The 14,439-nt window shown below is 38.3% G+C and overlaps 1 long non-coding RNA gene across 1 annotated transcript; it reads left to right on the top strand.

The window, feature by feature from the left end:
- The first annotated feature begins 333 nt into the window (after positions 1-333).
- Positions 334-9,459, top strand: LOC123328708. Its single transcript, XR_006543734.2, has 2 exons — positions 334-392; positions 9,063-9,459. It is a non-coding gene; the product is annotated as an uncharacterized LOC123328708 (long non-coding RNA).
- The last annotated feature ends 4,980 nt before the right edge of the window (positions 9,460-14,439 follow it).

The following is a 14,439-nucleotide window of genomic DNA, read 5'->3' as shown; positions in this document are numbered from 1 at the left end:
TTTGTTGTTTCAATTTATTAAAAATAACTTTGACTTTTTTTTCTGTCATGCTTGTTCATACAAGACTCTACTCTCTTCCAAATGTGCCTGCAATTGTTTGCTCTCTAGATCCTTTTAAAAGCATTAATTTTATTTTTTAATTTGTATGATTTCTTATTTATTTATTTTTTAAATTAATGTGTTTATTTTAATTGGAGGCTAATTACTCCACAATATTGTAGTGTTTTTTGCCATACATTGACATAAATCAGCCATGGGTGTACATGTGTTCCCTATCCTGAACCCCCTCCAACCTCGCTCCCCATCTCATCTTTCAGGTTCGTCCCAGTGCACCAGCCCTGAGGACCCTGTCTCATGCATAGAACCTGGACTGGCTATCTATTTCTCATATGGTAATATGGTAATGTTTCAATGCTATTCTCTCAAATCATCCCACCCTCACCTTCTCTCACAGAGTCCAAAAATCTGTTCTTTACATCTGTCTCTTTTGCTGTCTCGCATATAGGGTCATCATTACCATCTTTCTAAATTCCATAAATAGCCATTAATATACTGTATTCGTGTTTTTCTTTCTGACTTACTTCACTTGTATAATAGGCTCCAGTTTCATCCACCTCATTAGAACTGATTCATATGCATTCTTTTTAATAGCTGAGTAATATTCCATACACAGTTTTCTTATCCATTAATCTGCAGATGGACATCTAGGTTGCTTCTACGTCTTAGCTACTGTAAACAGTGCTGTGATGAAAACTGAGATACACGTGTCTCTTTCAATTCTGGTTTCCTTGGTGTATATGCCCAGCAGTGGGATTGCTGGGTCATATGGCAGTTCTATTTCCAGTTTTTTAAAAATCTCCACACTGTTCTCCATAGTGGCTGTACTAGTTTGCATTCCCACCAACAGTGTAAGAGGGTTTCCTTTTCTCCACACCCTCTCCATCATTTATTTTTTTGTAGACGTTTTGATAGAAGCCATTCTGACTGGCATGCGCTTGTACCTCATTGTGGTTTTGATTTGCATTTCTCTGATAAACAGTGATGTTGAGCATCTTTTCATGTGTTTGTTAGCCATCTGTATGTCTTCTTTGGAGGCATGTCTGTTTAGTTCTTTGGCCCATTTTTTGATTGGGTCATTTATTTTTCTGGAATTAAGCTTCAGGAGTTGCTTGCATATTTTTGAGATTAATTTTTTGTCAGTTGCTTCATTTGCCATTATTTTCTCCCATTCTGAAGGCTGTCTTTTCATCTTGCTTACAGTTTCCTTCATTGTGAAAAAGCTTTTAAGTTTAATTAGTTCCCATTTGTTTATTTTTGCTTTTATTTCCATTACTGTGGCAGATGGATCATAGAGGATCCTGCTGTGGTTTATGTCAGAGAGTGTTTGCCTATGTTTTCCTCTAGGAGTTGTATAGTTTCTGGACTTACATTTAGATCTTTAATCCATTTTGAGTTTATTTTTGTGTATGATGTTATAAAATGTTCTAGTTTCATTTCTTTTACAAGTGGTTGACCAGTTTTCCCAGCACCATTTCTTAAAAAGATTGTCTTTTCTCCATTGTATGTTTTTGCCTCTTTTATCAAATATAAGGTATCCATAGGTGCGTGGATTTATCTCTGGGTTTATCTATTTTGTTCCATTGATCTTTATTTTTGTCTTTGTGCCCGTACCATACTGTCTTCATGACTGTAGCTTTGTAGTATAGTCTGAAGTCAGGCAGGTTGATTCCTCCAGTTCCATTCTTCTTTCTCAAAATTGCTTTGGCTATTCAAGGTTTGTTTTTTTGTTTTTTTGTTTTGTTTTTGTTTTCGTTTTCGTTTTTGTTTGTTTGTTTGTTTGTTTTTTTGTATTTCCATACAAATTGTGAAATTACTTGTTCTAGTTCTCTGAAAAATACTGTTGGTAGCTTGATAGGGATTGCATTGAATCTATAGATTGCTTTAGGTAGTATACTCATTTTCACTATCTGGATTCTTTCAATCCATGAACATGGTATATTTATTCATCTATTTGTGACATCTTTGATTTCTTTCATCAGTGTTTTATAGTTTTCTATATATAAGTCTTTTGTCTTTAGGTGGATTTATTCCTAAGTATTTTATTCTTTTTGTTGCAATGGTGAATGGAGTTGGTTCCTTAATTTCTCTACCTATTTTCTCATTGTTAGTGTATAGGAATGCAAGGCATTTCTGTGCGTTAAATTTTATATCCTGCAACTTTACTATATTCATTGATTAGCTCTAGTAATTTACTGGTGGTGTCTTTAGGGTTTTCTACACAAAGGATCATGTTATCTGCAAACAGGGAGAGTTTTACTTCTTTTCCAATCTGGATTCCTTTTATTTCTTTTTCTTCTCTAATTGCTGTGGCTAAAACTTCGAAAACTATGTTGAATAGTAGTGGTGAGAGTGGGCACCCTTTCTTGTTCCTGACTTTAAGAGAAATGCTTTCAATTTTTCACCATTGAGGATAATGTTTGCTGTGGGTTTATCATATATGGCTTTTATTATGTTGAGGTATGTTCCTTAAACGCCTGCTTCTGGAGCGTTTCTATCATAAATGGATGTTGAATTTTGTCAAAGGTTTTCTCTGCATCTATTGAGATAATCATATGGCTTTTATCTTTCAATTCATTAATGTGGTGTATCACACTGGTTGATTTATGAATATTGAAGAATCCTTGCATCCTTGGGATAAAGCCCACTTGGTCATGAAGTATGGTCTTTTTAATATGTTGTTGGATTCTGTTTGCTAGAAATTTGTTAAGGGTTTTTGCATCTATGTTCATCAGTGATATTGGCCTGCAGTTTTCTTTTTTTGTGGCATCTTTGTCTGGTTTCGGTCTTAGGGTTATGGTGGCCTCATAGAATGAGTTTGGCAGTTTAACTTCCTCTGCAATTTTCTAGAAGAGTTTGAGTAGGATAGGTGTTAGCTCTTCTCTAAATTTTTGGTAGAATTCAGCTGTGAAGCCATTTGGTCCAGGGCTGTTTTTTGTTGGAAGATTTCTGATTCAGTTTCAATTTTTGTGCTACTGATGGGTCTGTTAAGATTTTCTATTTCTTCCTGGTTCAGTTTTGGAAATTTATGGGAATCCCTTTGTGTGTTATTTGGTGCTTTTCCCCTGTTGCTTTTAATATTTGCTCTTTGTGTTTGATCTTCATTAATTTGATTAATATGTGTCTTGGGGTGTTTTGCCTTGGGTTTATCCTATTTGGAATTCTCTGGGTTTCTTGGACTTGGGTGGCTATTTCCTTCCCCATTTTAGGGACACTTTCAAACATTATCTCCTCAAGTATTTTTTCATGGCCTTTCCTTTTGTCTTCTTCTTCTGGGGCTCCTGATTCTAATATTGGGGCATTTAATATTGTCCCAGAGGTCTCTGAGATTGTCCTCATTTGTTTTGAATTATTATTTTTTTCTTTTTTCCTTTCTGCTTCATTTATTTCCATCATTCTATCTTCCACCTCACTTATCCTATCTTCTGCCTCAGTTATTCTACTGTTGGTTCCCTCCAGTGTGCTCTTGATGTCAGTTATTGCATTATTCATTATTGATTTACTCTTTTTTATTTCTTATAGGTCCTTGTTAAACATTTCTTGCATCTTCTCAATCCTTGTCTCTAATCTATTTATCTGTAACTCCATTTTGTCTTCAAGATTTTGGATTATCTTTACTATCATTATTTTGAATTCTTTTTAGGTAGACTTCCTACCTCCTTTTTTGTTTGGTTTGGTGGGCATTTATCATGTTCATTTACCTGTTGAATATTTCTCTGCCTTTTCATTTTGTTTAGATTGCTGTGTTTAGCGTTGCCTTTCGATATGCTTGACTTTAGTGGTTCCTGTTTATGATGGAGGTTCCTCCCTGTGGGTGGGTTTGGGCAAGTGGCTTGTCAAGGTTTCCTTGCTAGGTAAGCTTGCATCAGTGTTCTGGTGGGTGGAGCTGAATATCTTCTCTTTGGATTGCAGTGAATTGTCCAGTAGTGTTTTGTGGTGTCTATGGCTTTGATGTAACTTTTGGCCACCTGTATTTTAATGCTCAGGGTTATATTCCTGCGTTGCTGAAGAATTAGTGTGGTATATCTTGCTTTGAAACTTGTTACCTCTTAGGTGGAGCTTGGTTTCCATATACCTATGGAAATATTTTGATGAGCTCTTGTTGATAAACATTCCCTGGATCAAGAGTTTTCCGGTGTTCTCAAGTTTTGGATTTAATCCTCCTGCCCCTGGCTTTCAGTCTTATTCTTGCAGTAGCCTCAAGACTTCTGCATCCATACAGCACCGATGATAAAAGATCTAGGTTAATGGTGAAATGATTCTCTACAGTGAGGGACACCCAGAGAGGTTCACAGAGTTACATGGAGAAGAGAAGAGGTAGGAGGGAGATAGAAGTAACCAGGATGAGAAGGGGGGAATCAAAAGAGGAGAGACTAATCTAGCCAGTAATCAGTTCCATAAGTGTTCTACACAGCCCAGAACACACAGATAATTTCTCAGAATTATGTAGAGAATAGAATGGGGAGGGAAAAGATAGAGGTGACCTGGGGGAGAAAAAAGAGAGTAAAGGGGAGAGAGCAGTCAAGACAGTAATCACATCCCTGCTAACAAACGTCCGTCTAGTCAGGGCTATGGTTTTTCCAGTGGTCATGTATGAATGTGAGAGTTGGACTGTGAAGAAAGCTGAACGCTGAAGAATTGATGCTTTTGAACTGTGGTGTTGGAGAAGACACTTGAGAGTCCCTTGGACTGCAAGGAGATCCAACCAGTCCATTCTAAAGGAGATCAGCCCTGGATGTTCTTGGAAGGAATGATGCTAAAGCTGAAACTCCAGTACTTTGGCCAACTCATGCAAAGAGTTGACTCATTGGAAAAGAGTCTGATTCTGGGAGGGATTGGGGGCAGGAAGAAAAGGGGATGACAGAAGATATGATGGCCGGATGGCATCACCGAGTTGATGGATGTGAGTTTGAGTGAACTCCGGGGGATGGTGATGGACAGGGAGGCCTGGCGTGCTGCAATTCATGGGGTCACAAAGAGTCGGACACAACTGAGTGACTGAACTGAACTGAACTGAACTGAAGTAAAAATGGATACTGAAGATTCAATTCTTAAAGGTACAAAATTGATAACAAATACCAAAAAGCAAAGATTAAAAATCTAGAGTAGAGGTTAGACTCTCAAACATACAATACTAAAAATATAAAACAAATCACAAAATGTATTTTATATATATATACACACACACATATATAGATTAAATTTGCTTTAAAAATAGGGATGCTTTTTTTTTTTTTTGCAAGGCAATAGTATGTTACAAAAATGAAAATTAAAGGAGTAATAATAACTTAAAAATTAAAAAAAATGATAATAGTAAAATATATCCAGGAATTTTTCTGGAGCTCTTGAGGGCAACCTGGAGTCAGTTTAGTTTCAGATAGTTCCTTGTTCCAGCTTATACTTCTCCTCAAGGTCTGTCAGTTCAGTTCAGTTCAGTCACTCTGTCGTGTCTGACTCTTTGTGACCCATGAATCACAGCACGCCAGGCCTCCCTGTCCATCACCAACTCCCAGAGTTCACTCAAACTCATGTCGATCGAGTCAGTGATGCCATCCAGCCATCTCATCCTCGGTCGTCCCCTTCTCCTCCTGTCCCCAATCCCTCCCAGCATCAGGGTCTTTTCTAATGAGTCAACTCTTCACATGAGGTGGCCAGAGTAGTGGAGTTTCAGCTTTAGCATCATTCCTTCTAAAGAACACCCAGGACTGATCTCCTTTAGGATGGACTGGTTGGATCTCCTTGTAGTCCAAGGGACTCTCAAGAGTCTTTTCCAACACCACAGTTCAAGAGCATCAATTCTTCGGTGCTCAGCCTTCTTCATAGTCCAACTCTCACATCCATACATGACCCCTGGTAAAACCATAGCCTTGACTAGACAGACCTTTGTTGGCAAAGTAATGTCTCTGCTTTTCAAATATGCTATCTAGGTTGGCCAAAACTTTCTTTCCAAGGAGTAAGTGTCTTTAAATTTCATGGCTGCAGTCACCATCTGCAGTGATTTTGGAGCCCAAAAGAATAAAGTCTGACACTGTTTCCACTGTTTCCCCATCTATTTCCCATGAAGTGATGGGACCAGATGCCATGATCTTAGTCTTCTGAATATTTAGTTTAAGCCAACTTTTCACTCTCCTCTTTCACTTTCATCAAGAGGCTTTTAATTCCTCTTCACTTTCTGCCATAAGGGTGGTGTCATCTGCATATCTGAGGTTATTGATATTTCCCTGGCAATCTTGATTCCAGCTTGTGCTTCTTCTAGCTCAGCATTTCTCGTAATGTACTCTGAGTATAAGTTAAGTAAGCAGGGTCTTTAGGCTCTTTCCAATGCTTAGTCAATGCTAAGTACAGGGTTTTAATCTGTTGCACCTGTCACTTCCAAAGCGGTCCCCTCTTTTTTGTTTATTTTGGCTTCCTGTGTTTGCAAGTCTCTTCAGTGTCTAATTTCCACCCTGACACAAGGGGGCAAAAGTGGTCACTTATTTAGGCTTACTTGTTCAGTTGTGCTTTGGGGAAAGAGGAACACTGAAAACAATTATCACTGGTGTGTGTGGAGAGTGCTCCCAGTATATGGACCACACTGGGTTTGTCCCAGCTCATGGCACATGTGCTTTCCTGGTCTACACTGCTCCGGCTCCATGTTGCTCTGCAGGGGAACTGTCCAAAGAGGGCCCTGGGTTCCATGCACTTCCCAGGCCTAAGCTCCTCAGGTTCAGGTTCTTGAGGACTCCACAAAGGCACAGACTCAGTTGGGCATGCGTTTTGTGCCATTCCCAGGTCCTAGCAGCCCAAGCAATCAGAGGCTTGGTGATCACCCTGTCCCAGGTGATCTGTGTGTCTTAATCTCCTCCCTGGTTCCTGCCACTTGGTTTCCTGGGTGAGCCACAAGAGCACTGTCTCAGGTGTGCCATGTGTCTCCTCTGGGGAGTTGATTTCTGGTTGCGACCCTCCTGGCATATGTCAACCATCCAGGATCTCAGGAAGACTTGGTTAGCAACTGGGAGCCTGCTCACAATTTGGTGGAGGATGCTATCTCTGGGGCCGAGATTGCCCCTTGCCTTCCTGCTTTCACCTGCCTGCCTCTCTGCCTCTGGCGGGGGGATGGGCTGGTCCACAGCTTGCTAGCTCTCCTCTGGTATCCACTCAATCCTTTGTTTTTTGAGCAGGCCAGGCTGTGCCTTAAGTTAGAGCTTTTCACAGGAAAGTTCTCTCTCTCTCTCTCTCTCCCCACCCCCCCCCCCCCCCCCGTGACTATCATACAGTTTGGGTTGCTATCTCACGTTAGCTCCCTCAGATTGTCCTCAGGGCATTCAGGCCCAGTCCTTACCCTAAGCATGCAACCTGCGACTCTCTGTCCAACCCCCTCTCACTGGTGGTGTACGTGAGCGTCTGGGCTACTTCTCCACTGGGAGTTGTGGTTAGGCCCATATTCTGTGGGGTTTGTTGTTGTTTTTTTTTTTTCCTCCTGGTTATGTTGCCCTCTGAGATCCAAAACTCCCCACAGACCCACTGGTGAGAGAGTTTCCTGGTGTTTGGAAACTTCTCCTCCTTCACAACTCCCTCCCTAGGATGGGTCCCCATCCCTAACTCATTTGTCTCTCTTTTTGTCTTTTATATTTTTGTCCTACCTCCTTTTGAAGAGAATGGGCTGCCTTTCTGGGTGCCTGGTGTCCTCTGCCAGCGTTCAGAAGTTTTTTTGTGGAAGTTGCTCATCATTCAAATGATCTTTTGATGAAAGTGGTCTCCCCTGGCTTATTCCTCTGCCATCATTTTATTTTTTTAATTTTTATATTAAGTGCTTTTCCATATGTGTGGGAGAATCAGTCTGCTGGCAACTTTCTCTGCCACACCAGAGATGAAACTCACACTTAGTGATGTTATATTAATATATGGTCCTGTATAAATACCTTTCACAACTTTCATTGGATTCATTTTTGACACTTGATAATTTTAATTTGAGTAATTTTCATAAAGTGAAATAAAAACACTATCTCCAAGAATGGCAATCTCATTGGTAACCATGGCTTTTGTTTTATGCTCTTCAAGAATAGAATCTCTGTCTTATTTAGAACCATACATCAAATGAAGATTTATTGCCTGGAATACTAAATACTCTTGCTATTTTTAACTAAAATATATAGTATATTCTGATGTAATTAGTTGGTGATTTTCTCTCATGTTTGGATCCTTGGAAGAATTGCATTGCATTAGGGCACATAACTCATAGCTACTGATCCTTCCCTACTCAGTGATTTCCAACCTTTCATTCATAACAATATCACCCACAAACACATTAAACAACAATACTGATGCCAGTCTTCACCATAGACCAGTGATACTGGAAATGGAATTCAAGTATCATAATTTCTGAAAATCTTGCCAGATAATTCCCATATGCATTCAGGTTTTGGTTCTTGGTTCCATTTAAAGCCAACCATCTAGGTCTTGCTTGTTTGAAGATTCTAAGGCTATAAACTGTGAAAAAACAGCCAGATGGTGAAGACAAAATCATGTCTGGGCAATTTTCTGTTCTTCCAAAATGTTACAGCTTTTACATGTATGGAAACTATTTTCTGCGTTCTGACTCATACCTAAAAATGTACTGGGTAGGCTCATTGGAACCTAATATTTAAAAATATTAGTGAGATGAGGAACTGTAGATATTAGTGTTAGATTATGGGAGTTCCACATCTCAGATCATATTTTCAGACCAGGCTCCACTGTGAAGATTCTGATCAGAGTAATTACACACACACACACACACACACACACACACACACACACAGTTTGGAGAAGAATAATTGGCAGTGATTTACCAAGTTTATCAGATAAAACCTACAGGCAGAGTTAATGCAAACAAACTTGGAACTACAAGCTGTTAGATTTATTATCATTGGTGAAGCTTGTTTTCAAACATTTTTAGACCAAAACTTCCTAAGTTGCTTGGAGAAAGAGAGAGTAAAATGTGTGCTTCTGGAGTTTTAATGTTACTCTCTTTGTTCATTCTGCAGTGTATCAACCTGGATAGCACCTTGACAACACCTTCCCCCTTGAGAGTGGCCTCTGACACCTCTCTTCCTTATTTCAGGAACTTAAAGGCTACCTAATCTTCTGGGGATGAATCTCAAGGGAGGAAACACTATGAAGTAGTTGAAGACACATCTGTGTATACTGAAGTCTTATTAGGAAACTATTCACTCTCTCTTTTCTTAGTTAAACACATTATTGTGAAAGGAGTAATAACATGAATCCTACAGATTTAGTAAGCAAATCTGTTCAACAAGTCATGCTTTTGATTATGTCACCAAAGACATACCCTGTCTTTGTTTAAAGGTATATGTTATCAGGAAGTGTTAAACCCTATAAGATATTGCTTTAGATTTTAGATAAAATCTTGTCAAATCTGAATGTGTTGATGCTATTTTTTAGTTTTCTGTGATTCTTGGTACCTTTCAAAAAAGTCAAATCTTTCTGATTAGCACTTGAAATTTAGATTTGCTTTTCTTGCCTGAAATTCTGCTAACTGCTCACTCATCCCACATCATCCTCTGCCTCCTAATGCAGAGACAGCCATATCATCTATCTAGGGATAATATTAGTTTCTAAACTTTTATAACCACAAATAAATTGAGCATATTTTATAATCACATATGGATGAGAATTTGAATATCAGAATTATTTTAACAAAAAATGATTAGGCCTTCTATCCTGATTTCATATTCCTAATATAGAAAGCTGATAAGTTTTACTTTATAATTTACTCATTTAATACTTAAAAGTGTTTCAGTTAAATGAAATAATTTTAAATCATAAACAAGTATTTCTCTTACTTGTAAAAAATGTGCTCATTTAATAGAATGTACACTGATTATCTCTTATTTTATTATAGGAGACAATTTTAGTTTCATCTGTCAGCAACATCAATATGGATGATATGTGGCTTCATAAAATACATGTGAAAGTTTGAAAGGCTAATAACTTAGAATACATAACCACAACAACCAAACTACTGAACATATCTATCACTTCCAAAAATGTATCGGTGTTCCTGTGTGTGTGTGTGTGTCTGTGTGTGTTTGTTTTCTCCATAGTGTTAGTCTTGAGACTAAAGGCCTGGCCTTTTGTATTACTCTCCTGCAGGCAGCTATAGGCTGAGTTCTGTAAACATTGGGGTGATAGCAGGGCTATTCTCTGTGGCATTTGTCCAGAGGTAACTCTTCAGAGAAAGGACCACTGTGAATTATCAACCAAAACTCAGGGCAGGTGTAGTGAGTGCATGGCTATGGAGAGTAATGAAGAAAAGTATAAGACCCAAACAGTTTCCATTAAAGTCATATATTCATATACTTTCTTCTTTGGTACATATTATTTCTCCTTACCTGTCTGCCTACCTCTGTTATGAATTCTATCACTTGAAAGTGAAAGTTTCTCAGTCATGTCCAACTCTTTGTGACCCCATGGACTATACAGCCCATAGGATTCTCCAGGCCAGAATACTGGAGGAGGTAGCCTTTCCCTTCTACAGTGGATCTTCCCGATCGAACCCAGGTCTCCTTCAATGCAGGCAGATTCTTTACCAGCTGAGCCACAAGGGAAACCCAAGAACACTGGAGTGGGTAGCCTATCCCTTATCCAGGGATCTTCCCCACTGAGGAACCGAACCAGGTTCTCCTGTATTGCAGGCGGATTCATTACCAACTGAGCTATCAGAGAACATGACAAAAGGGAAAGAGGGAAAAGATCTAGCAATGCTGGTTGGTAATTGGCACCAAGCCATTTCCTATCTTTGTCTATAAGCCATGATTTCCCATATCCTAATAACATCTGTTAGAAACCTTTACAAAATGGTCATACTGTTTCTGTGCTCTTACCATGAAAGCCATGCTAAATGTTTATACTTCAGAATCTTGTGCACAAGTTATCAGATGGTTAGAATTAATTAAATCAGATACCTTTAGCTCCCTACTCAGAAATTTTGTAGTGTTTACTATTTTCTTGCTAGTACTTAGAACAATGTAATTCATCAGACAGAAAAGAGTGATTTTAATTAAAATAAGCTCAACACTGTGTCATTTTGTCATTGTTCCACATTCCAAGAATGCTTTGTTTTATGATCAACCATTTAATACACTTTCATGGTCAATTTCACTGACAGTGGTGCAACAGCATAATAAATAACCAAGCAAACCAATCAACTCACCCCTCCCCACTTTTTTAAAGCTGGTTGAGGGAGGAGTGTAAACTAAGAAATTTTAGAATAACTTATACATAAAATGCAGTATATAAACAGATATCTAAATGTTGATTAAAAGTTTTGGCCTTCAAAACATTGCCTCTCACTTCATAATAGTTTTAGCATTGAGGGGAATTAAAGAAGGAAGGAAGAGATGAAGTGCCTGAAATTCACATGCCAGCAAATATTTTTCTGGTTTTAATACCCTTGAGATTATTATTTTTTCTTCACCCTTAGAGTCTAGGGAAACACACAGCACATGCAGGACATATAAAGCAGTCACTTTCCTCTAAGACTTAAGACAAAGGATTATGTATGTTGATCTTGCTTTACTTTCTTCGGGAAAACAGCTCACATACTTAAAATACAGGGACAAGGAACATTAAATAAATCTTTTATTTATATTCCTTTGGGATGGCCAGAGACTTGGTGCTTTGTAACTAAAAGCTTCTGCAAATTGACCCATTAGATAAATATTTTAACTGTAAAGTAGCAAAAATAATACAGGAATGGTACTTGTGAGTTCTGGCAAAGATTCTGGATATATTTCATTCTCAAATGACTTGACAGTCAGAATTCATTAAAAAATGATTGAAATGGGCTTAATGCAAAGCTAGTGGTAGTGAAACAGTATTCTTGAGTAACATGGGAATCCTTTGTACTTACCTCAAGCTGGCACTACCCTGGGGTGGATGAGATGGTTGATCACACACAGTGGTCTGTCTGCAGGACTGTATCAGTCTTCATCTGGCCCTAAAATATATCTCTCTTCATTTTATTATGATAATAATAGTAACAATAATAATTGCAAATTTACTGAAATATTATGCTCAAGCCACTAACTATACACTTTATAAATATCCCAGTTAATCAAGGACTTTAAGGGGATAATATTCGCTTCCTTTTACAGATGAGAAAACACATGGCCAAATGGTTAAATGGACTGAATACAGTCATACAGTGAATGAACACAAGTCATAATTCTGAACTAACTCTGCACACCTGAATGTCTATGCTATATGTGTTTCTCTTCTTGCTTGCAGTTATATCTTTCTATCTTGTTTAAAATTCCCTCTGTTGGAATCATTAACTGTGTTGTTTCTGGTGCTTTGGTTAGCAATGAGCAGTATTCATTTGGCGGAATAGATGTTTCAATCAAACCAGATATTGTACACCTCAGATCCTTTATAAATCATATACATAAAAGTAATGCATCCTTATGTAGAATATTACTGCCTTCAGAAGCAGTAGCAACTTAAGAGCACTCACTGGTGTCTCCTCAGCATATCCAGATAGCCATGGTGAAAATGTACATGAGAACTTATAGAACCTATAGCCTGCTCTTCCTCTCTTGTTCACACTGTCACACAAGTTATTTTGCCAATTAATCTGCAGGCTTACCCTTAGACTTTAAGATGAGAAAAAACAAAGCTGATTAAATATTAAGTGAGAATTGTTTGGGGGGTAACTGAGTATATAATGAGAATGGTAGTTGGATATTTTCATGAGGGTCCACAAAGCCAGAATTAGATAGAGAGTCAGTGCACAAATCCTGGGGCGTGATAGACATCAGCTGACACTGACCACCACTCTGTTGTGAGCTTTGACTGTGGGGAATGGGGGGGTTCTACTAGGATTAGTTTCTTCTATAAAGAGTTACTAGTATTGGTTTATTGTACCAACAAATAACCCACTCCAGTATTCTTACCTGGACAATCCCCATGGACAGAAGAGTTTGGGGGGCTAGTCCATAGGTTGCAAAGAGTCTGAAACTACCCAGCATGCACACATAGTAACAAATATTAATGCTACCCACTCAAATGTTGCAAGTGTTGAATGCAAACACTACTCAGGCCTCCGTGATTTATGGAAGAAGAAAGGAAGGATTCACAGAGCCATGAAGACCAGTTTGTACTGTCATTCTTTAATTTCTGAAGTATATTGTTACAAGAGTAAGCTCTGCTTTCCGTAAGTTTGAAACATTGATCCATGTATGGGCAATTCCAGAAGTAAATGTTTTCATTCCCACTACAAACAAAATCTATTGATTAATTGGAAAAAAAAAAAAAAAGTGTTAGTTGCTCAATTCTGTCTGACTTTTAGTGACCCCATGGACTGTGGCCTTTTGGTTCCCCACCAGGCTTTTTTGTCCCTGAAATTCTCCAGGCAAGAATACTGGAGTGGGTTGCCATTTCCTTCTGCAGAGGATCTTCCTAACCCAGGGATGGAATCCCAGTCCCCTGTATTGGCAGAGGGACTCTTTACCACTGAGTCGCCTGGAAAGCCCTGAAAGTATATACATTTTACTTTTTATCATATATAAACAGCATTATATATCATGCATCAGCTTAGGCCTTATATATTCTGTAACATTTTTCAAGTCTGCATTAGCCCAGAGTGAGTCTTTCACTTCTGTTAAATGCCTAGAACAGAAGTTTTCAACTCTGATATCTCAAAGCATAGAAGTATTTTAATCTTTTTCAATTTGGACAGAAGTAATTTACAAAATGTAAGAAATAACAATCTAATGTTCTCAAATTATCTACTTTAATATTGATTTTAAAAATTCCTATAACTATGATGAATGTACAATTTATCATTCAAAAAATGTTGAAAGTGAAAAGCACTATTAATTAATCCAGAAAAATAGACTGCAATCCCAAACTGTCCTGAGCCACCCATAGCCCATGGGCCTGGACTATGTGAGGCCAGACAGGCTCCTAGGGTAAAATATTAAAGATATGTTCACTCTCACAGTCCTACAAGTAAAGGGTTAGCACCTGGACTTGCTTTCTTAAAGCACTCACTTTCTTCAGTCACCTTCTCTGCAATGATGTCACTCTCAGTCACTTTTATTCTAAAAGTCTTTAAAACAACAAACCACCAAAAAAGGGAAGATTGACATTACAGCAAAGGCATCAAGAATTATGCATTATTTGCAGGCTCTGTTACTCTCTTGCTATAGACTGTTGAGTTGAGCCTTTCTATTCCTAGAATGTCATATGTGTGAGTGTCATAGCTAATGGGAAGTAAAAGTCACCATCCTAGAGCACTTACCATTAGTTTGTCTCAGTTTCCATTTGACATAGTCAACCTAATATTGTTATATACGCTTTTTCATTCTCTTATCCTGTGACTCTGGTGTTGTCTATACT

This window comes from Bubalus bubalis, chromosome 12 (genome assembly GCF_019923935.1).
Source record: "Bubalus bubalis isolate 160015118507 breed Murrah chromosome 12, NDDB_SH_1, whole genome shotgun sequence".
Lineage (NCBI taxonomy): Eukaryota > Metazoa > Chordata > Mammalia > Artiodactyla > Bovidae > Bubalus > Bubalus bubalis.
Note: the sequence above shows the minus strand (reverse complement) of the source record. Positions and strands in the feature narration are given on the sequence as shown.